The 24,290-nt window shown below is 41.8% G+C and overlaps 1 protein-coding gene and 1 non-coding gene across 2 annotated transcripts in view; one reads left to right on the top strand and one right to left on the bottom strand.

Moving 5' to 3' along the window:
• LOC124795343 (glutamate receptor 1-like) overlaps positions 1–24,290 on the bottom strand; it is a 680,176-nt gene that overhangs the window by 358,686 nt on the left and 297,200 nt on the right. The gene's annotated exons all lie outside the window — the stretch shown is intronic.
• Positions 6,648–6,722, top strand: Trnai-uau. The gene has a single exon. It is a non-coding gene; the product is annotated as a tRNA-Ile (tRNA).

The raw sequence follows: 24,290 nt of genomic DNA, 5'->3' as shown, positions 1-24,290 counted from the left end.
TATGCCATCATCAGTGGGTTTCTACTTCATTTAATTCGTAATGTGTACATTTTTACTAAATGATTAAAAAATGATGTGGGTATTTAGTTCAGACAACAATTCGTTTCTTTTTGTTAGTACCTTCCCACTCGGTTTGCATATGTGTTACTTATTACAGGTGGCTTGTCACATGCAACCAAACGATATTGATAACAAATTTTGTTGCGAGTTAACCTGCCATTTTATGCTCTAAACGTAATTTAGTTGTCGCGACATTTCGCGCCTTTATTCGTTTTTACTTACGTTTTTATATGGCAAGCCCTTTTATTGTCAGCATCGTGGTGAGGTGTTGTGAAACACACGTAAACAGAACACGTATTTCCACAAAATAATACGGACTGTTTGAGATTTTCCCGACGAAGCAACTGCTTCATTGAAATTACGTTCGGTCTAACTAGATAAGTACAAAGTATGCCCTTTGCTGTAGAAGCTACGGAAACTTGGCTACACACAGTTGTAGGGGGTGGAAAACTTTGGAGTCCTTTGAAGAGACACTAAATACATGCTGTACAAGATGGACCGAGACGTAAGCAGAGCAGAAATTAAACAAGAGATTGGGTGAGATGTGCACCTACCAACGTGAATTACTAAGTGAGAACATGCATACAGATGAATGCGTGGTGTCTGTTCTTTCGGAGATGTCCTAAAAACAGACACCACGTAGAGCTTGCAGATGTGATACATTACATGTGAACTGAAGTGGAGAGGGAGAGAGAAGAAAGGAATGACTGATATCAGCTGCTTCGGGACATTACGCGGAATCAGCGGTGACGGGTGAAAATGTGTACCAGACAAAGATGCGAGTGGGGGATCTCCCGCTTACGAGGCAGGTGCGTTGACCACTGCGCTATCTGGGTCACAATGTTGTCGCAACTGGGCGCACTACCTCGGCACGCCTCGCAGCCCACCCACACTCCCACCGAGCATCACTTATCCTCAGCCCCTCTCCATTTCCTCCATGCTCACTACATTTGAGATTCACAGGGGAGGTCGGACGTACCGACGCGTCTGAAACTGAGGAAGGTGCATCAATAGCCCATCTAGGTTAATCAATTATATGAATGTATGGTGTCTATTCTTTCGGACACCCCTGATCTCCTGCAGGAATCTCAGGGGACTGTGGATAGGTGGCGTTCGGTGGTAGTGTGGATCAGCCGTATGGTATGCCGGCGTGGTCCGCGCAGTTGCATTAGCACTGTGTCCCGGCTGCTCCAGTGATTACCGCTCCTGCCCACTAAGCCGGAGATCCCGCGCTCGAATTCCGGTGTGGTACACATTTTCACTCATCGTCACTGATTACGTCTAATGTCTCGATGGAGCTGACATCAGTAATCCCTTCCTTTTCATTTCCTCCACCCCCCCTCCCCCTCTCCACCTTCAGTTTACATATGATTGCGTACACTAGGAGCACGTCCACTGGGTGAAAATCGACGTAACATGTGCTGTTTTGGGTAAACTTGAGCACAAAATTGGTAGTCACGCTGCGAGCTGTAATTTACTCGGCATTCTCTTTTCCGTGAGCAAGAATAGATAGATGTACGGACAGTATGTCAAAACTATGTCACTTAACGAAGACGTCGCATAAAATGCCTAAATTTCGTAATGGCTTTATCACCACCATTTTCACATCGACTCTTTTCGATACGTTTGCTTTTTGTCACAAGCTACTTTGGCGCTGCATGGTTGGCTATGATGTTCCGATCATAGCATAAATATTAAATGTGTGATGCGTGTTACATGACGCTCATGCACGTAGCATATATTACATGTATAACGTCTACGGCTCTTATACTCTAGTGTGGTGGAGTTATTGCACTGGTGTAAACACGTTCACCACGGACACCGTTTCTCAAGTTTTATAAGAGAACACTCCTTTGGGAGACACTCCTTGATCCACTTACATGCACCGATTCAGCAAAAGACTTCTCTCAGTATATGAGATCTAAAAGCTTTGTTGTGTTCAATCTTCCCAGACACAAAAAGCCATATGCAGTTCTTCAGGAAGTCTACAGAAAACGAAATTCACTTAGTGAATGTCGCAGTTTCTTATGAATGAGTCAATAGTGTCGACAACAAATCCCACGACGGAGTATATGCAGAGGGACGACAACGTTAGATTGTGAGACACTTCAATAACAGCCAATTTGAAGTTCGTGAACGCAGATCAGTTTCACTGATATTTTGTGAGTAAAGAATATTCTTGACGAGTGCACAGAGGTGCCCCAAAATACTGTATAAAAAAAATACTGTGTAAAGCTGTACTAGACAGTGTAGTGAAAATAAGGAAAGTAGACAAAATTTCCCGTTCCCGTGTCACAGAGAGTGGGGATAGCCGCATTCCGTTTCTTCACAAGATCTTGAACGGTATACTTACTATCAAGTTTCCCACCTACTCTCCATTCTAAGTATTTACAATTTTCGTCTTCACTGACTGTTTTATTACATTGGGACAGTTAAAAACTCCTTTTTCTACGAAGTTCCGAGCCGAAAATTATGAGCATTACATCTAAGATTAGTCTCTTCTCTGAAAGCCATGTGCTGATGTTAGTTCAAATGGTTCAAATGCCTCTGAGCACTATGAGACTTAACTTCTAAGGTCATCAGTCCCCTAGAACCTAGACCTACTCAAACCTAACTAACCTAAGGACATCACACACATCCATGCCCGAGGCAGGATTTGAACCTGCGACCGTAGCGGTCGAGCGGATCCAGCCTGTAGCGCCTAGAACAGTTCGGCCACCCAGGCCGGCGCTGATGTTAGTGATTACCCTTCTGGCTAGATAATTTACGTAACGTTCCTCGCCTCGCCTTACTTACACAGGAGGACTAATTTGTGTTTCCCACTGGCGACGTGTGAAATGAACAATTAGTGTGCTTTTTCTCTAATCCCATAAGGCTCCAGCTGATTCACAAGTCAACAGACGAAAATGCTTTCGTTACATTAAACAGAATACGTACTGTTTAGCCTCGTTGATGGTTCACACACAAAAGAATAAAATGTAACAACTGTAGATACCCATTTCCCGAAGCCAGACAAGTAAGTAAATTACGTCTACTGATATGCGCCACTGCTCTCTTATACAGTCTTTTCTCAAAAACATTCGAAAACACTAGTAACAAAGAAACTGACCAGTCCTTGTCAGCATTGTTGTTTCATAATAACTGCTAAGCATAGCCAAACGCTTTTCACAGAAAGAGTAACTGTTCTCAGGTACCTTCGTTTCGTTAACGTACGCGTATGTGGAAAGATTTTCCACAGCTGCTGTTACGTAGTCGTATGAATCGCATAGTGCTGTTTCCGTTTCACCTACGTATACGTAACGCTTTTTAAAAAAATGCTGGGCACACCCATTTGTCTCTTTGGTCAAAAGATGGATCTAAACGTAGCCGGTTACCGGCTTGTTAGGATGTCATTGGCTGACTTGTGTTCATAAACACGGTGGTGATTAAGAAAGCAAATCTCAAAAAATAAAGGAGTTAACGAGTGCACATAGCCTTTGACCATGAAATCAGGAAGAAAATATATATAAAAAATGGCTCTGAACACTATAGGACTTAACATCTGAAATCATCAGTCCTCTAGACTTAGAACTACTTAAACCTAACTAACCTAAGAGCATCACACACATCCATGTCCGAGGCAGGATTCGAACCTGCGAAATTTCTTTTACCTTGTCTCGTGCGAGGTATTCGTTGGCGGCCGCAGGATGGTCCTGCAGCTGGCAACTGATGTAGACAAAGACATTTATGTCCCTGATTAGATGTGAACATGGAGGTAAGAAAAGAAGGGAGCTGCCATTACGTCACAAATTTGAAGCTGACGTCCACCATCTTATGTAGTCCAAAAACATTAGCTTCACCGCAATTAGCCAGCCGGAGTGGTCGAGCGGTTCTATGCGCTTCAGTCTGGAACGGCGGGACCGCTACGGTCGCAGGTTCGAATCCTGCCTCGGGCATGGATGTGTGTGATGTCCTTAGGTTAGTTAGGTTTAAGTAGTTCTAAGTTCTAGGGGACTGCTGACCTCAGCTGTTAAGTCCTGTAGTGCTCAGAGTCATTTGTTTTTTTTTTTCACCGCAATTATATCTCCTTGGTTCACCGCGTGATACTTCCACGTAACATCACTCTAACGTGCCATGCCCAGCTTCTGCTGTTGAGGATGACTGTCGACTTTTGTGGTCGTATCTCAAATAACGTCTGGTGCTTTGATTGTGTGACAGTGTAGTTGTTTCATAAAAAAATGCCAGCTCGCGTCGTGTGGAGGTGTACAGTTTAATAATCGTAGCCTTTTTTGACATCCACAAGATACGATAGTATGCCCTGTTCCGTCCCTCATTGCACACGACTATGGGCTAAAAAAGAACTCGCAGGTACGTTTTCTGCAAACGCCAACGTTAAAAATGTTGTGTTCACAAGCTGAAAGCTGAAAATGTAATGAACAAAAAGCAGTACCTGGTTTCGGAATTCCAGCTTCATGTGCTACCGATACACATACAGTAAAAGTGGAATTACATGGATTACGAAAGCATCCTTTTTCACATCATAACCTTCTCTTCATGGTTATTCTAAATACACCAAACAAAAACAAGTTACCTTAATATTGCAAAATGTGTCGAACTACTAAAGCAAATACACGTTCAATAATAAAAGTCTGTAAGGTTTTGGGCTATTAAAGGTGGCCGCAGGCCTCGCCCAATCTGGCTTCAAAAGAACGTGCAGCGTAATTCTGTTCTGCCATCACTCTCTTTTTTTACGTCCGTGGATGTGACGCTAACATCTACAATCTGAATTATCGTAAACTCATGGTAAAATAAGTTCCTTGACTGTAAATAGAGTTTTATACTCATGAAAGTAAAACAAAAAGGGAACTGTCATTGTGTCACAAACTTGAAGCCGACGTCCGCCATCTTACATAGCCCAAACATTGGTTTTTTCACCACATTTATACCTCCATGGTTCACCGCGGTGGCACCTCCACGTTATGTCTCTCTGACGTGCCTCTGCGAAGTTTCTGTCTTGGTGACATCTATCGACTTTCCTAGACGTATCTCAAATAGCATCTGGTGCTTTGATTGTGTGGAGATGTAGTTGTTCCGCAAAATGCCAGCTTGCGAGCATCTGGTGCTTTGATTGTGTGGAGATGTAGTTGTTCCGCAAAATGCCAGCTTGCGTCGTTCGCGGGTGTACCAATCAATCCGATAGTAATCAAAAGTTCAAAGGAATCACATTTCATTCGGAAGAGAAAGATTTTCTTCTGTATACATGCATTTTGGTTGCGCTGTTTACTTGTATTTTAGGAGTTTTATTTTTATGAACTTTCAGCATTCTATTTTTATTTTTATTTATGTTTCCAATCAGTTCAACTCGTGAGGCTCTCTGGGTGAACGCTATGGGAAGTAAAGATTGGGAACCAACCAGATTAAGCAAAATATATGCACAGCATTGCTAATAAATGATTTACATACAAACAAATTATATTAACGAGGCCAACTGTGTCGCATTACTAGAAGAAATACGCATTTAAGAATAGAAAAACTTTCAAAATTGCCATCCTATTACAATGTTACTCATGTAAACACCGTAACGTTTAGTATTTAAAACAGATGTTGTGTGCACACGACAGAAATAATGAACAAGAAGCAGTCGTAAGCAGTAGTCTGCTAATATTGCGGGATATTTAAGATGGCTGCTGCCTCCACCTATTCTGGCTTCAAAACAACGTACAGATAAAGTCTATAGTGCCATCTCCCTGCTTTCTCCATTGTTATACCGGAATCACCACCTAATATTGATATCATGAGATAGAAATTGGAGCCGACACTGCAGCCGTTTCCCACGATTGCTGCTATGAAACGATGGCTTTTGCATGAGCTTCTAACACAAGGAGAGCTCACTGAAATGCTTTGTTACGCCAACTAACAGTCCTTCAGAAGACGACCAACTGCGTGAGCAGGTTAAGTCTAATTGCACATTCGTGCCACAATTTTTGTTGTTTACGTTTTCTATACGCAGTTGAACTGAATATTGTGCACCATACTGTCACTGTAGCTACTCTGTTGATGCTTTAAAGGGCTACCAGACTCAGAGCTTTGCACTATGCCAATAGCACGTTTGTAACTGGAGCTGTCACTTGTCAGTTACTGAAGACTGCGTAGTGTCTTGGTCGACTCTCATGGGGATCACACCTATTCGTCATCACCGGTTTTATCCAAATTTATGGTAGATTCAGGTCGTGGCCAGGGATGAAAGTGGGAGCTCCAGACCGGCAAGCGTTTAGAGGAAACAGCATTTTTGGCGCGGATCAGGTGACGTGTTATTTATGTTAGCATAGTTTTCAGGCAGCGGTTGGGGCAGCGGACCTGTCCGAAAGAACAGACACCATATCCATATAAGTATATAGTTCTGGCAATACCGACTATGACCTCCTTCTTCTGTGAGGATGCACACATATTACCCGAACTCTTACGGGACTTGGTAGGAATGTCTTCCACGAGTAATGAGTATGTTGTGTAGGGACACTGCGAATGTAGTGCGTGGACATATAAGATGACAATGTGGGTCTCGCGGGAGGCGTGCGCGAGATAGTCCCTGCAGTCGCACTATCCTCTGTGCCTTCGGTGGCTCAGCTGCATAGAGCGTCTGCCATATAAGCAGGAGATCCCGGGTTCGAGCCCCGGTCGGGGCACACATTTTCACCTGTCCCCGATGATACATATCAACGCCCGTCAGCAGCTGAAGGTATTAATATCTAATCCTAATTTAAATGCTTATGGTCATATAGTGGAATCAAAAATTCACAGAATTTTTTCTGGCAATATCTGCTGACGCTGCCTTATTGATGGCAAGCAAACCGGTCTTCCAGAAGGGGACATACTTTAGTCGAATGGAATTTATAGGAGAGGCATTAGTATAGCACTTACTTCGCAGAAGATCCTCTGTGACAATAAAACATCGACTTACAATCCACAGCAGCAGCCCTTCATCTCTGCACTAATGAGAAGAAAACATTATTCAAAGACAATAAAACATTATAGTCTAATTTGTGTCTTTTGCGAAGAACGTGACCGTTGAGCCCAAGAATGTTTAAAATTAATGAAGTCACTGAACTAAAACAGGAATTATGAAGTACCATCTGGTGTGTTCTATGCCTAATCAGAGGATGTAATGGTTTTAATTGCAGTGAAGTGTATGGCATTCTGTGCCAATTGTAAAAAAAAAAAAAAAAACACACAGACACATCACGAGTCGTCATGCGACGAAGGTACGACGTATAAGATCACGGCAGCATTGAGCAACGTCACTTCTGTAAAATAGACGCAACTGCTCCAAGCTTCATATTCTGGCACACAGCTCAAGTGCACGTCGCAGGACCAACACGAGTAAGTAAATTGGTTCGACGTGTTCTAGAGAGCGGAAGTCCAGCATCCTTCACAGTAAACTCATTACCGAAGATTTGGAAGTGCCTGCCTCCGCCCAACGACAGCTTAGCGTTTGCGATCTGGAATCTCGCACTAGTTCCTCGCGGCGGAGCAGCCTTAACAATTTCGAAATTTAGGTGAGTGTGGACTAATTCTACGAGTTCCATTACACGTGTGGTAGTGAAAACTGCTTCACATCTCAGCCCAGAGTTTCACAAGATACACTGAAGCACCAAAGAAACTGGTATAGGCATGCGTATTCAAATACAGAGATACGTAACTAGACACAATACGGCGATGCGCTTGGCAACGCCTATATAAGACAATAAGTGTCTGGCGCAGTTGTTAGATCGCTTATCGCTCTACAATGGCAGGCTATCAGGATTTAAATGATTATGAATGTGGCGCTATAGTCTACGCACGAGCGATGGGACACAGCATCTCCGAGGTAGCAATGAAGTTGCGGCTTTCCCATACGACAGTTTCACAAGTGTGCCGTGAATATCAGGAATCCGGTAAAACATCAAATCTCCGACATCGCTTAAGCTGGAAAAAGATCCTGCAAGAACGGGACCAACGACGACTGAAGAGGTTCGTTCACATGACAGAAGCGCAACCCTTCCGCAAATTCCTGTAGATATCATTGCTGGGCCATCAACAAGTGTCAGTGTGCGAACCATTCAACGAAACACCATCGATATGATGAGCAGAAGACCGACTCGTGTACCCTTTATGACTGTACGATAGAAAGCTTTACGACTCGCATGGGCCCATCAACACCAATATTGGACTGTTATGTTGCCTTGTCGGACAAGTTTCGTTACAAATTGTATTGAGCTAATGGACATGTACGGATATGGAGACAACCTCTTGAATCTATGGACCCTACATGTCATCAGATGACTGTTGAAGCTGATAGAGGCTCTTTATTTAGGGTTCCGATTACATCCCGCGGCTATTATTAGCGATAATAACTGTCGCCCAAAACAAAGTACTAGGTCTATCACTCACATACACCGCAAGAGAAAAAAGTTGACGTACCGTGAAGTAATTACTCGAAAGAAACGCAAATTGGTGAATGTGATGTACATGTATAGACAAACAAATGATGACCATTTCAAGAAAAAGAACTCCACAAATTGAGCAAGTCAGTAACACGTTGTTCCTTCTTTGGTCCTTTTGCAAGCAGTTATTCAGCTTGGCAGTGACTGATAGAGTTGTTGGAAGTCCTCCTGGGAATATCGTGCCAAATTCTGTTCAACTGTCGCGGTACATCGTTAAACTATTAAACTGGTTGCAGGTGACCTTTAAACGTTCTCATTTGGGAAGAGTGGGGAGACATTCGACGGCCTTGCTGGACAAGCAGTAGAAACTCTCACCGACTGCGGGCGGGTATTATCTTGCTGAATTGTAAGCCCAAGGTGACTTCCCATGAAGGGCAACAAAGTTCGACGTAGAATACTGTCGACGTACCACTGTGCTGTAAGGGTGTCGAGGATGACAAACAAAGGGGTGAAGAAAGGCACGCTCCCAGTTGTCGGGCCGTACTACAGATAACAGTCATGCTGGTATCCCACAGCTGTCTTGGGTATCCCCAGATCCGTCTTCGACCTGGAATCTCATTGAGTGGAGTAGAAGTGTCTTCAGTGATGGACCCCGATGACTAGCGAAGAAGTTTCTGCAGAGGGCCCAGACAGTGGTGGGATACCAACTTGTTTGCCCCCCCCCCCCCTCCCACCGATACGGCCCTGCAACCAGGAGTTATGGTCTGGGGTGCCATTTCTTTTCATAGCAGGAGCCTTTTGATTGTCATTTGTGGCACCCACAAAGCACGCTCCCTTTTATTGCCATAAAGGCAAGCAATTCTCGGTTAATATTTCAGCAAGATAACGCCCCACCGCACAAAGCGAGAGTTTACGCTACATGTCTTCGTGCTTGCCAAACCCATTTTTCAGCAAGAAGGTAGCAGTATCTCTCCCGAACTGGAGCATTATGGGCAGGGCGCTCTAACCAGCTGAGGATTTTGACGTTCCAACACACCAGTCGGCCGGAATTTGGCACGATATCGCTCAGGAGGATACCCAGCAGCTCTGGCAGTCTGTGCCAAGCCAAATAACTGATTGCATAAGGCCCAGAGGTGGACCAACGCGTTATTGACGTGTTTGATTTGTGAAGCTCTTTCTCCTGAATACATCATTCAATTTTTTCTGAAATTTTAATCATCTGTTTGCTGCACATTCACATCACATCTGCCAATTTCCGCCACATTCGGATAATCCCTTCACGGTACATTGTTTTGTTTTTCCTTTTTCTCTGAGAACCTGATCCGTTCGCTTATGCTTTCGTTAATCGTCTGCAATGTGACATTGTCTGGCGCTTTCTGAGTCAGCGTTGATTGGCGGATATGCGCTTTTCTTCCTCAAGGAAACTTATCATTTTCGGAGTCAGAGTACGGTCAAGAATTCTGCTGTGAATTGATGTTTAGGGTATTGTTCTGCAATTTTTAGGTTTTACTCTGTTACCCTTCTTATATATGGTAGTAATCTGAGTACGTTTCCAGTCGCCTGAGACTTTTTGCTAGGCGAGCGATTTACGATAAATGCAAGCGAAATATGGTATCAATGCCCCGGAGTACCCTCTGAAAAACTGAGCTGGGTTCCATCTGAACCTAGCACCTTATTTCTTTTCAGTTTCACCGGTTTCCAATTCTTCGACGCGTGGGATTCTTATTTCGTTTGACGGTCAAAGGATGATACGTCTGCATAGTCTTCCGCAAGGGGGGGGGGGGAGGCTGGGTGTTGGGTCGGGGACCCTTGATCCCTCCTGGTCTCTGGACGTGAAATACTGTCACTATAGCAATCAATGCGTATGCCCCACTTTACGGAACAGCGCCGAAATAGTGCCATAATGTTTTCTCTGGCATTTCCTCATAACGCTCTTATCGAACTGGAGAGAAAGGGACCGGTCCAACACCGTGACGTGGGGATTCCCAGCACAGTACAAACGTGGCAGCAGCATACGTGCTCATCATCAGTCTTGAATTCTCTCAAGGAAATGGAATAGAAAGAATTAAAATAATGTAATACATCAAGTAATGTGGACAAATATTAAGTTTCACAAGCAAACAAAGTGTTGTAGATTGCGTGAAAGTTGAACAAGTTTTTTTTTTCTTTTTAGTTTATTCCCTGTTTCTCCACTTCGAGGGGTATCTCTTGCTGTCTGTTTCTGGTAATATCCAATAGGACTTTCTCAATCGTTCAGACTTTTCTTCTGCTTCATATTTTTAATGCTCAGTTTCAACCTAACCCTGTGGCCACACAAATTATTTTTTATGAGTATCTTCTACTTTTCTTTCATGTCTCTTTGGATCAAAAAGATGGCAATTCATAATTTAAATAAAATGTAATTTATATACACTGTTGTTTGCGTGTCGAAGTAAACTGCCTTAAAAATACTCAATGAATATCAGTTGTTTAGGGCACAGTAAGCTTCCTGCACTTCTTATCATATTTAGTTCGTGGGGAAGGACACGTTTGCAAAAAAATGGTTCAAATGGCTCTGAGCGCTATGGGACTTAACATCTGAGGTCATCAGTCCCCTAGAACTTAGAACTACTTAAAACTAACTAACCTAAGGACATCACACACATCCATGGCCGACACGTTTGCAAATTAACTGAATCAGTTATATTAAAACTAGTACTTTTGGAACCTTGTCACCTCTCGGCAAAATTTTTGCAGACGTCCATACGTATCTGTACGATCCTCCTGAGTGAATGATTTTTTAAACAAACAATATAAAAGTTGTGCTTTCCTTCTGCTGTCTTCTATTTCCACACAGAACAGGTTGCTGACCAGAAGCCATCAACCTCGCTTAGCGACTTTACGTAAGGTCTACATTTACTAGGAATCTCAGCATGGTCTTTCGTTGATGTATGACTCCTGGCTTCGTGCACCGATCTTTTCACAGACTCACGAAATTATACCAACATTTACCTGCTGATTCAGCATTCTCTTTTTCTACCAACAATCAGTTTTCTCAACGTTTTCCGAAATTTGATGTTAAACCAATGTGGAACTTTCCCGTCCTTAATCCTCTTATTTCGTGTATACTTCTCCAAACCGCGATCTATAATCAGTCCAAAATTTTCTTCATAATATCTCTAAGCCCGTCGTATTGGAACTTAAAGAACTCTATTCATTAAGTGAGTAGATTGCTAACACCTGCTTATCTGCTCTTTCCAACACAAAAACTTGCACGATTGCCGAACAAACGCTTGAAGCAGTCGCATCGCTTAAATATCTGGGAGTATACAGCGGGGCAACCACGACCACGTGGGACTAATAGCAAGAAAGGTAAATGCCAGACAGATTCATTTCCTCAGGAACAGTAGTTCACTAACGAAGGAGGTAAGTTACAAAATTAGGTTCAAGGAGGTAGAGGTAAGTTATTTTTGCTCAGCTCGACCGTCTCCTGTCTTAATAGATCACAGTTAACGTGACGTCTTTGGCCAACACAACAGCCACAAAGCGCATGAGAAATTATAAATTCTTGATGCAAAATAGACAGGTGGCACGATAGGAATTTATGAAAAAGACACACGTTTCTACCAGTCATAAAAATCTTTAATTATACTCTGTTATTCAGCCAGTCTTATACTGTAGAAACCTTTCAGAATGTAAATAGCTTCTTCTATCCACTTCAACCAGTCAGTTACAGGGGAAGCCATTGTCCAAACGCAAAACAGTTCAGGAGGCAGCTTTGGTTTCTTCATACACTCGAACAATTACTAGTCTTGACTGCATTGTTAACTGCATGGAAATGAACTGAACCAAGATGGCAGAGGCCTCTGTGCGCAACTGTGAGTCATATACACAAGCATACAATTATTTGGTAAAAAATCATTGGAGACAATAAAAGCATTATATGAAACACCTGGGTAAGTAATTGAACTATGTATTGAAAATTTGTCAGTGTAGTTCGCATCCTGACGATGCAGGAGATATTTTCGCTTCATGTTGTCCGACTTGAGTCCTGACAGTGCACTATATGCCCACTTATTTACTTACAAAGTATGCGACACGAACCGAAGTCGGTTTATGGGCTCAATCTTTAGCCTCCCGCATTGGAGTCTGTCGCTCGCCTTGACCTCCTGGGCTCCTAGCTATTCCATGTCTTTCTTTAATCCATCCATCCATTTCTGTTTTATTCTATTAACGGGTTTCGTCTCTTGCATATTTCGCTCTGAGCTCCCTTCACAATTTCTCTTGTCTGCACATCTTCCAGCTATTTAGTTCTGCTGTCTTTCTTGCAGCTGTCACATCTGATTCATTAAATAGCATGTGAATTCCTCTGGTTTTGGTTTTCTAAAAATCCTGTTTCCTACACAGATCCTAAGATTTTTTCTATATTCCTTGTTTTCTAACCTCATAATTTTTGTATCTATCTTCTTGCTCAGTGTTCATATGTCAGGATTTTCTGAAATGGGCAGGCACGAACTGTACGATCCAGAAAGGATATCTGAATATTACTTGAATATTTTTCGTCTTGAGAAGAGCCAAAGGGGAGCAGCTCATTCAGTTCCATTGACTGACGTTGAAAGAGGGACGTTGTGTGGTTTTCTGTTTAAATTCTGTGATTGTACCTTCCTAGAAGGTTCAAATAAAATATAGTTTCCTGTTATGTATATGATTATAAATTTAAACTAGGTCAACCAAATTACTGCTTAGAAGTAGGTCTACCACCAATCGTCCTTCGCTCTAACCACTCGCAACTTGTATTAGGTTGATGCATAAGTTGGTAGCATTTCTGTTTTGAACGTTAGCATACCGGTTGCTATAGATTTATCTTTGGATTGTCATTTTTTATTTGTAGTTCACTGTTACTATTTGAGTTCACATATTGTCATTTGTCATTTGGAGGTCGTGAGTGGAGCCCTTGGACGCTATGATATGGAAAGCCAAGTGGGGAAATCGAAACATTTCCGACATATTCTTCTGTCTGAGTTCAGTAAGGGGGTGATAGCAGCAGGGGCAGCTGGAAGCAATTGCGCCGTGTATGGGGATAACGCCATGGGACAGAACACGGCAGAAAAATGGTTTTCTCGTTTGGAGGTGGATCGTTTTGAAACTAGTGAATCTCTACGTTCAGGAAGACCTTCGGGATTTGCTGAATATCGTTAAAACTCATTATCCTACAATGAATCACGTCAGTGTACTCGAGAACTAGCAAATGTTGTGTACCGTGATTATTCCATCACCATGTGACATTTTCATGGAACGGGGAAGATTCAAAAATCTTTTGTTTGGGTACTGCACGCTCGAAGCATTGTAAATATCAGTGGATGGCCGCATGTGCATCTTTCCTTGCTCGTCATGGCTGGCTCTTGAACAACACCGATCATTCCTATCCAGTATCATTATTGGTGACGAAAATTGGTGTCTTTACGCTGACATAAGGAAAAGAAAGAAATAGATGAGCCCAAACAAAATATCAACTCCCCGCACAAAGATCTGCGCGCATCCGCAGAAGATAATGTTATGCATTTGGTGTACTACGCGACAGTGCAGTGTATTACGAATTGTTTACCCGAGTTGTAACTACCACTATTGACGTTTATTGTCAACAACCGAGAAGTCTTCCAGGCGCGATCCAAGAATAACGATTCAGGAAGACTGTGTGAAGTGATGCTGTAAGTAGTCTGTTTAGCTTTTGTATGTTGGTAACGCCACGTAGCGCTCTGTATGAAAATCACTGACTGTGCTGTGTTCAGTCTGCGGCTGGTTTGCATTGTTGGAATATTTGGTATTGTAGCGTTGGGCAGTTGGATGTGAACAGCGCGTAGCCTTGCGCAGTTGGAGGTGAAGCGCCAACAGTGGTGGATGTGGGGAGAGAGATGGCAGAATTTTGGGAGCGGACGATATGGACGTGTGTCCACCAGAAAGAGTAAATTTGTAATATTGTATATCATGCACTGATATATATATATACATTGTTTGTTCTCCATCAAAATCTTTTATTTGATAACTATGCCTATCAGTAGTTAGCGCCTTCAGTAGTTAGAATCTTTTATTTAGCTGGCAGTATTGGCACTCGCTGTATTGCAGTAGTTCGAATAACGAATATTTTTGTGAGGTAAGTGATTCATGAAAGGTATAGGTTATTGTTAGTCAGGCCCATTCTTTTGTAGGGATGATTGAAAGTAAGATGGCGTTGCGCTAAAAATATTGTGTGTCAGTTTAGTGTTCATCAGAATAAGTAAAGAGGGAAATGTCTGAGTACGTTCAGTTCTGCTCAGCTGTTTTAAAATCAAATAACGTAAGGGGTTTACCAGCACAGTAATTCATAAATTTTTCTAAGAGGAGGTTTAAATGCTACTCCACAGTAATACCCGACTACAATCTGCTAGACTGGCAAAAAACGCTGTACAGGAGTTTCGTTGGTAAGTCATTCCACGCAGACCTTATTCACCTGATCTTGCACCCTCAGATTATTATCTTTACCGCTCTGTACCTAACAACCTTCAAGTAAGTTCCTTTTGTGGATGAGAATGAGCTCGCTGAGTTCTTCACTTCAAAACCACGTGATTTCTAAAGTCGCTGAATCGAAAGGATGCCCTTGAGTTGGCAGAGTGTTGCAAAAAGTGAAGAAGAAAATATTATTGATGACTCAAGACTCTGTTACGTTTGTCTGTTTTGTTTATTACACTTAAGGAGAACGCTACGAATTTATGCGCCAACCCAGCAACAGAAGGGGCAAAGTACACCCCGCCCCACACCAAAAGATACCTTGTGGAGTATAGCTTTAGTTACAGCTGTAAGCAGGCGTTCGAAGTTGGAGCGATAGAATACTCCGCCTGGTGGCTAAACACAGTGAACAGTGAGGCAGATAGAACGCAGCAGTGGTTAAGCTAGCGTCGGTCATTCGTTACGTGCGGCTGCAGGAAGCCACAGAGGCGGGGTAATGACCAGAGCACGCCGCGCCGCCTCCAGCCTCCCGCGGCGCCGCTGATGGGAGCGCAGCCGCCGCCCCCCGCCCCCCATCCCCTCTCTGATCAACCCCCTACCCTCTCCCACTCTATTCCGGACGGGCCACCGTGCCGCTGCCAAAAACCGTACCGTGCCAGACGCGCCGATCGATCAGTCAAGCTGACAAGGGTCACTGGAGGCTGACCGCGGGGGTCAAATCCGATCAGGCCGGGATAAGCCTGGCCTCGGCTCGCCTCGCCTGGCGCCCCTGCTCTGCCCGCGGCAGCAAAAAGGCGGCAGGGGTCCCGCCACAGCTGCTCCCCCATCACCGGCTCTCTTTGAAAGAGTTCACCGCACCTCTTACGATGCATTTACACCTGGCGTGTGTAACACCGATAAATTTTTAAGCCTTTCGGTCGCTCCAGATATTTCTGAGATCCGAACAGCTGTAATTTCACGTTGTATGACATTATTAACTCCCCAGATTTAAATATGTTCTTTTTGTTGTTCTACTTCCTACTAATGATTTCACGGACTCCGCCACTTGTACCCGCTCAGCACACGAACTCTGCAGATTACCACCAATCGACCTGTCACACTCAGTGGAATAGCATTCGGAAGAACTACGGTTCAAGTACAGGCCCAGCAATCCAGATTTATGTTTTCCGTGATTTCCCTATCTCGCTGAAGGTTCCTTTGAAAATGCACGGCCGATTTCCTCCCCCAGCCTTCCTGTATTCGAGCTTGTCGTTGTCGAGTGGGACTTTAAACTATAATCCTCTTCCTTCCGAAAAGTATCCTAGACTGCCCTTACCGTCAACGCACAAACTCAGGAACTAGCAGGAGACTTGTAATTTTCTGTAGACCACTCTCTGCAACACATCGGTTAGCAGTATAGTTGGACTGTAGCAATGTTAAACTAACGAGTACTGTTACAGCTGTATAACAAAATTTACAAAAAATTACACTTAAATACTCTGACAGAAAGATGACGAAGTGTTTCAAGAAAAGAAGTTGTATGACATCGAACCTAAATTGACAGTGCATTTTACATAGCTGCAGATATTTCAGTTTATTCGCTGTCATATATTCGTGTCATTAATGAACATTCTATAGAGACAGTACAACGGAACTACTGAGGATAATGTTGACAATCAGACCAATTCTCATTGTCATGTATTTCGGTCAATGGTTTCTAGAACTGGGAAAACTATTCGAATTTTATATTCCTTTCAATATCTGAATACGTATTTCACTGCAAAACGTCTCGTGGTAAATAGCAAAGGTGGGTGTGTTCGTTATTTGCTAACAGATCTTTTTCGTAGCATAACTAGATTGTATGATACTCTACAGTGATACAGAAATCTCTGTTAAATATGAGGTTAAATATTATAAATTTCTTTTTTCTCCTAGCTGAATGGAGCAGATTCACTTCACTATAGGAAGATCTATATGTGATAATAACAACAGAGCAAATGCCACCCTTTGCATGTTAAAAGCCAAAATTAGTTATAAAAGAGTTTTTGAGATGCATAGCAACTAAACATTAATTCTTTCTGGAGTGAAATTTACTTACTTATTAGTTGTTTAGGTTAAAGACTTTTAACTTCTCAAGACGAAAATTTCTTAACGTTACTCTGAAATGGCCACAATAACCGAAGTTACGCCAAAAAAATTATGGTAACATATATTACATTTTCAAGAACACGTTTTACACACACACACACACACACACACACACACACACACACACACACACACACACACACACACACAAACAAATTCACAGATACGTTTTCCTTTCTTTAAATCATTGGCTTCATGTAGGGTACCACAGCCGTATATTTGTTGAAAGGTATTGTGGAATTGCTTTCTCGTCTGTAACCTACACGTATTTACTTTATAGAAACTCACACAATTGGTCGACTAAGGCGTTGCAGGCCATTTTCAAGTGCTATAGGTGCCAACACGACGTAATATTACCCGAGTACTCAACAGCGGACATAACAGTTCTGAGAGGGAGTGCATACGAGATTTGTGAGGGTCAAATTTAAAAACATAACATTTACTGAGTGCAGTATTAGTCATCCTTGAAACTATTTGTACGTTATAAGTCACTGACAGTTGGTATTTAACAACGGAATTGGGCATATAAAGCGACTTACAACGTGGCACACGTTTCGTGGTTGAATATTACTGCACTCAGTAAACACACTTTCTTTAAAATTTGACGCTGCACGTTATGCACTCACGCTCAGAACTCTTACGACCACTGTTAACTAATCGGGCAGTCCTACGACTTTCTAGCACCTACAGCACTTGAAGAACGACAGTAAGGCCGAAACTGGTCACCTGCGTGAGTTTCAATAAATTAAATACACGTACGCAACAGCCGGAAATACGAGTATATAACTCATTCGATCATCTAGCTAGTACATTATACAGATTTGTGATACGAAATTTTAATTTGTTCTTGATCATTATTTTTGTTTGTTAATCAATTATTTATACTTTCTCATATTTATGATAAACTAGTAATGTACACTAAAAAGCTGTAGAATGCGAGGAGAGAAAACGTTTACAACGCGTTGGAGTCGACCCGACGACCTTTCTGCTGCGTTGAGTCTTCCTTTAACCTTCACGTCTCACCTGGCGTTTCTGCCTAGCTACAACACCTAAAAAATGTAGGAGTTTCTTTTTAGTCTATGTGAGAAAGTTGGCGTCATGAGAAATATATCGAATGGGACAGACTACCCTCATAACCTATAAAGACTACTTTTCTTGTGTGACCGAGCGGGGCGGCCTAGTTGTTAGCACACTGGACTCGCATTCGGGAGGACGACGGTTCAAACCCAAGTCCGGCCATCCTCATTTATGTACTTCGTGATTTCCCTAAATTGTTTCAGCCAAATGCCGGCATGGTTCCTTTGACAGGGCACGGTCGATTTCCTTCCCCATCCTTCCGTAATCTGAGCTTGTGCTCGGTCTCTGATGACCTCGTTGTCGACGAAACGTTAAACACTGATCTCCTCCTACTTTTATTGTTGTAGATTCTTGAACGGAATTTTGTCGATCAAGCTTTTAAGCAACTACACATTCTTGGAAACGTTACTGGACCCAATCAACGTCTGCAGTACTGGAGCATTTACACTCCTGTCTGAGGACTAGCTATTTAAGAAGAATGTGAATGGGCTAGTACACCACGGAAGAAACAACTGCTACAATCCGTTGACGACGTATGGGAGAGCAGCTGCCTAGCACACTTGATTTCGGTAGTGTCAAAGTGAGTGCAAGAAGAATGTGAATGGGCTAGTACACCACGGAAGAAACAACTGCTACAATCCGTTGACGACGTATGGGAGAGCAGCTGCCTAGCACACTTGATTTCGGCAGTGTCAAAGTGAGTGCTGTCTTCGGTAACGAATAGGTACGCAACTATAAAGTGGATATTTTTATAAAAATACTTTATTTATAATGATGGACCTGCGAGACAATCAGAAATACTCTAGAATTTTGATATCCCAAGAAACACGTTGAGGGTTGAGAATTTTCAGGAAGTTGAAGTCTGAGGACAGTAATTACGACAAACGATGACTTACTGATCAATGCGAGTGACAGTAGATCAGATTTGTGAGAACGACACTGATGCACAAGCTGCTGCCGCGATTTATCATCCCACATCATTTATCACACCACCGGTGAAGCTATTTGTTGATTCTTTCGGATTTAACCGTACGGCATAACTGTGTGCAATATACACTTCTGTACAGAGAGGAAATTGATGGAATGAAAGAGGAATATTTTTGTATATTGCTTCAGGAAAAAAAAGTCACACATTCACAAAATTACCAGGATAATTATAACCACTTTTTACGTGCAACGGTGACAGACATGAGAAATCGACCTTCCGGAACAATACGACAAATCGACAAATTCACAATTGCAATATTTTTACGAGAAACGGTGACAGACGTGAGAAATCGACAATACGACGAATTTACAAATGCAAAAGATGAATTTCATGGCCCGAAATTTAAGATTCTACAGTAATCGTAAGAAAACTTTCTTGGGTACCTTTGTGGATGTAAATAGGTCAGAGCACCTAATAGCAGCGTTCCTGCTCAACATCAATATACTGTCATTTCAGTACTTTTTTCCTGTGTGGTAGATGAGAATTATTATTTCTTCATACCCAGCGGGATATCCTTAAGCCTCAGACATTTCTAGATGCGATGTCATTCAACAAGGGAGCCTTAAAGTAATGACTGGCACACAGCTTGATGATTTCTGCTAGTCACAGACTGATCAACTGCAGAGTAACCAGCTACGAATAAAAGTTGATTAGCAATATGTCTAGCGACAGAGGAGTTCACGTAAACGCAGCACTTAAGTGCAAAACAAAACTACACATTCCAGATTGTGTGGAGCTGCTGATACATCAGTTTTTTCTGATGCGCCTCTTTATTAACACTCCCATCACACGGGGCAAAAAAAGCGATTAAGACGCATGATCTTTTATCTGGCTAACGTACAATAAGGTCAAGCTTGTTAGTTGCTACGAATCATTTCTGATGTACTTGTTGACTGTGCAGGATAATTTTAATGTTGTTACTGTTTTGGGTGCTTGGGTGTACCATTTATTGGAGAGGGAGTCTAGTATTCGTAGAGTTCCACATCTTCGCCCTTGAAGATATGCGCACGTCATAATGTGCCTCTTGAGAAATTCCTTTTTCTGCAGGAGGTGGCAGCCAGATATTATGTGGTCCATGGTCTCAGTGCGTCAATGTCTTCTTGAATTGTGTCTATTATTACTTTTCCGTAGTTCTCCGTCCTTAAGCCGAAATCCTGTGGACCCATTATTGGAGTTTACTCTCTTCTTCGTTTAGTCCACAGATGTGTATCATCTCTGTCAGTCTTTTAAGTTTCCCAGATTATTCTGAATCTCAATTTTAATAATACGTTCATTATTATTATTATTTGACATTATTATTATTATTATTATTAGACATTATTATTATTATTATTATTATTATTATTATTCAGGTACACTGCCCTCTCGAACTTCATTCCGAAAGCAACCTCTGTCATGGACAGTGCGAAACCATGGCGGCTAGGTAATTTGATATTTGTATATCCTAGACATTTAGTAAATGTTCTCACACATCCAGTCACATGGAGTTGTGACCTTGCGAGCTCTCTGCACAGGTCTCCGTGGTCATTGCCAAGTGGCAATCACTATCTGCCATGTGCACTAGCTTTACTAACAGATGAATGCAGTCTAGAGCAGCTAAGCCCATATTTGTCGCTTCGCGTCTGATGTGATATCTTCAGCCTCACGAAATCCCTTCACCAAAGAAGATGAAGTATGTATTCCAGATTTCAAATCACGAACAGCTGCCAACACGAGTACCTTAGAAGTGAATGTCCTCGGAGTAGTGAAACAGCTTAAAGAACTTCATAAAAGCAAGACTTCCAGTCCCCATTGTATATCAGTTACGTTCGTTTCAGGGTATACTGGTGCAACAGCTCCATACTTAATCACATACAACCAATGTCACAGCCAAAGATCCGGACTCAAAGGCGCAGGTCACACCAATATTCAAGAAAGGTAGTAGGAGTAATCCACTCAATTACGGACCTATATCATTAACGTCGTTATGTAGCAGGATTTTGGAACATATAGAACGTTCGAACATTATCAATTACCCCGATGAAAACGGCCTATTGACACATAGTCAACACGGATTTAGAAAACAACGTTCTTGTGAAATAGAACTAGCTCTTTACTCACACAAAGTGATGAGTGCTTTCGACAAAGGATTTGATATTGATCCCGTATTTCTAGATTTCCAAATGGCTTTTGACACCGTACCTCACAAACGAATTGTAATCAAATTTCGTGCATATGGACTCTAGCCTCAGTTACGCGCCTGGATTCGTGATTTGCTGTCAAAGAGGTGGGACTGATGGGAAGTTATCGAGTAAAACAGATGTGATTTCTCGCTTTCCCCAAGGCTGTGCTCTAGGCCCTCTACTGTTCCTTATTTTTATAAACAATTTAGATGATAATCTGAGCAGTCATCTTAGGCTGTTTGCATATGATGGTGTCATTTATCGTTTGGTGATGTGATCATAAGATAAAAAGCAATTGCGAATCAATTTAGATAAGATATCTGTATGGTGCCAAAATTGGCAGTTCACCTTAAATCATTAAAAGTGCTGAAAGAAATCCGTTAAACTTCGGTTGCACGACAAATAAATGAAATCTAAAGGCCGTAAAATCAACTAAATACCTAGAAATTACAATTATGAACAATTTAAATTGGAAAGAAGACACAGTAAATGTTGTTGTGGAAAACGAACCAAAGACTGTGTGTTATTGGCAGGGCACTCAGAAGATGCAACAGCTCTACTAAAGAGCCTACCTGCATTACTCTCGTACGTTCTCTTTTGGATTACTGCCGAGCGGTTGGGGATTCTTACCAGATACGATTATCGGACTACACTGAGAAAGTTGAAAGAAGGACTGCGCATTTTGTATTATCAACAAATGGGAGAGAGAGAGAGTGTCACGGGCATGATACAGGGCTTGGTGTGGAAACCATTAAAACAAAAGCCTTTTTCGTTGCGGCGGGATCTTCTCACGAAATTTCAATCACCAACTTTCTCCCCTGAATGCGAAAATATTTTGTTGACGCCGGCCTATGTAGGAAGAAACGATCACTATAATAAAATAAGAAAATCAGAGCTTGTATGGACGGATAGAGGCCTTCTTTTTTCCGTCCGCTGTTCGAGAGTGGGATAATAGAGAGTGAGTGTGTGGGTGGTTCGATGAACCTCTTCCAGGCACTTAAGTGTGATTTGCAGAATAACCATAAGGATGAAGATGTAGATGTAGGACCTCGTGATGGCTGTGGCCCAATGCAAATTCACAAGGGAACTGTCCAGTTCGACATGTCGAAACCTACCCTCAATCTTTTTATACAGGAAGAATACAACGAAAGAAACACAATGCCAGAATTTTAGCTGCTAAGACACACTGCAAGTATTAAAAAACTACTGAAATTCGGTACATTCCTAGTTCGTCAGGCGGCAGGAGAAATGTACACTCCTGACATAGCTGTAGCATACAGTGCATGCGCATCATAGCGGAAATATCCTCGATTGCCGACATATCGGTAAACAGATAACACGGCCCAACGCGATCGTAACTTTTAAAGTGAATTTCAGATTCCTTTAATAGTTTCTCTGACACAACTGTTTACAGTTACTATTTCCTCGAATCTGCAACTCATTTAATATCTATAATAATTACCAGTTGCCTTTGCGTAATTGTTAATAATGGAGATAAGACCGAATTAATTTTCTTTGTGACTTATTGGCATGTGCTTGCTAATAGGATCTGTCTTTGTGCAGGTTCAGAAGTTTCATAGTAATGTGTAATCCAGTTAATGTCTTCAACATCGCAAAGATAAAATATGAAGGATGCAATATGAAATCGACACCACCTACTTCTCCTGAAGACCAACTTACATGGTATTTATTGATTAATTTTTTGGACATTCATACCAATGATGTCGGCATTTCGTTAGAAATTGTAGTAACACTAGAAGAAACAGAAAATAACTCAGACGATTGCGTGAATTTTGGTTCAAACGATGATTTTTGTCCTAATTTGAGTCAAGAAGGAAAATAGAGTACCTTCCAAGCTCAAAGAAAGCTTGTACACTAAGAGCTTTCGCTGACAAAGGAAAAGCTGTAAACTTTTTGGCTTAATGAGGAAGAAAACGCTTAAACGTATGCAGTGTGCAAAGCCAGTTTATTTTCGTTAAATCTAAACACGAATTGCATTTTAGTTAAATCTGAACACGTATAAACGGAAGAATTGTATTTTAGTTAAATCTGAACACGAATTGAATAAATGGAAGAAAGATTTACACAAAGTATAAAATATGCACCAAAATAAAACTCGCAGAAGTGAGATAAAAAACAGTTCAAAAGATTTACAACTGCTCTCGAGAGTCAATAGGCTATTACTGAGGGAGATCTACGAGACTGGGCACTCTGAATTATAAGTGAGAAGAATATTACTGATTTCAAGTCTCCTTTAACCTGGTTAAACAGATTCAGGAGATTATATGGAAATCGAAATCGCAAAATTACAAAGTTTACCTCAAGTAAACATGTAGTGCAGATGTCATTAATAAGTAATAAAACAGAGAAATTCGAGAGTTGAAGACGGAGCTTCTTGTTACCCCCGAAAGATCATCAGTCAGGTTTCACGCAAACTGAACTTTATCATTTCGGCGAAAAAGAAGACAGTCACTTGTGCAGACGATGAATGTTATGACACATCCGCATACAAAATTCCAGTGATAGGAATCAGTGAATTGGTGTTTCCACAACTTTATCTCTGACTTAAGGAACATAAAGACAAGTTAGCACTAAAATTTAATAAAACGGACTATTTACTTGTTAAAGTCTTGTAACCGACGTAGAAAAATCTGTAAAAAATAGAGAGAATAGTTTTCAATGGTACCTTTGTTACGTCTTTTCACCATTTGCAGAAAATAATTCATTGCTTTTAATGAACTATTGGCCTGGACATAATGACATCTCTGTCTTTAGCAGAACTAATATTGTGATTCACCCTCCTGATAAAGTATTTCAACATTCTAAACCATTTTGCAGATAATTGTCAGACAAAATAATTTCCAATTGCTCTTTGTCATTTCAAGTCTATCAGCAGAACAGTATTCTTAAACTTCAGTCATTTCTGCACTGTCAGTTTGCTTCACCACATTTTATGAATTTGATCACGTATGCCTGGTAAGAAGCACAATATGCACAACAACGGCCACGACCATT

The sequence above is a fragment of the Schistocerca piceifrons genome, chromosome 4 (genome assembly GCF_021461385.2).
Source record: "Schistocerca piceifrons isolate TAMUIC-IGC-003096 chromosome 4, iqSchPice1.1, whole genome shotgun sequence".
Lineage (NCBI taxonomy): Eukaryota > Metazoa > Arthropoda > Insecta > Orthoptera > Acrididae > Schistocerca > Schistocerca piceifrons.
This window is presented reverse-complemented; position numbering and strand designations above follow the sequence as displayed.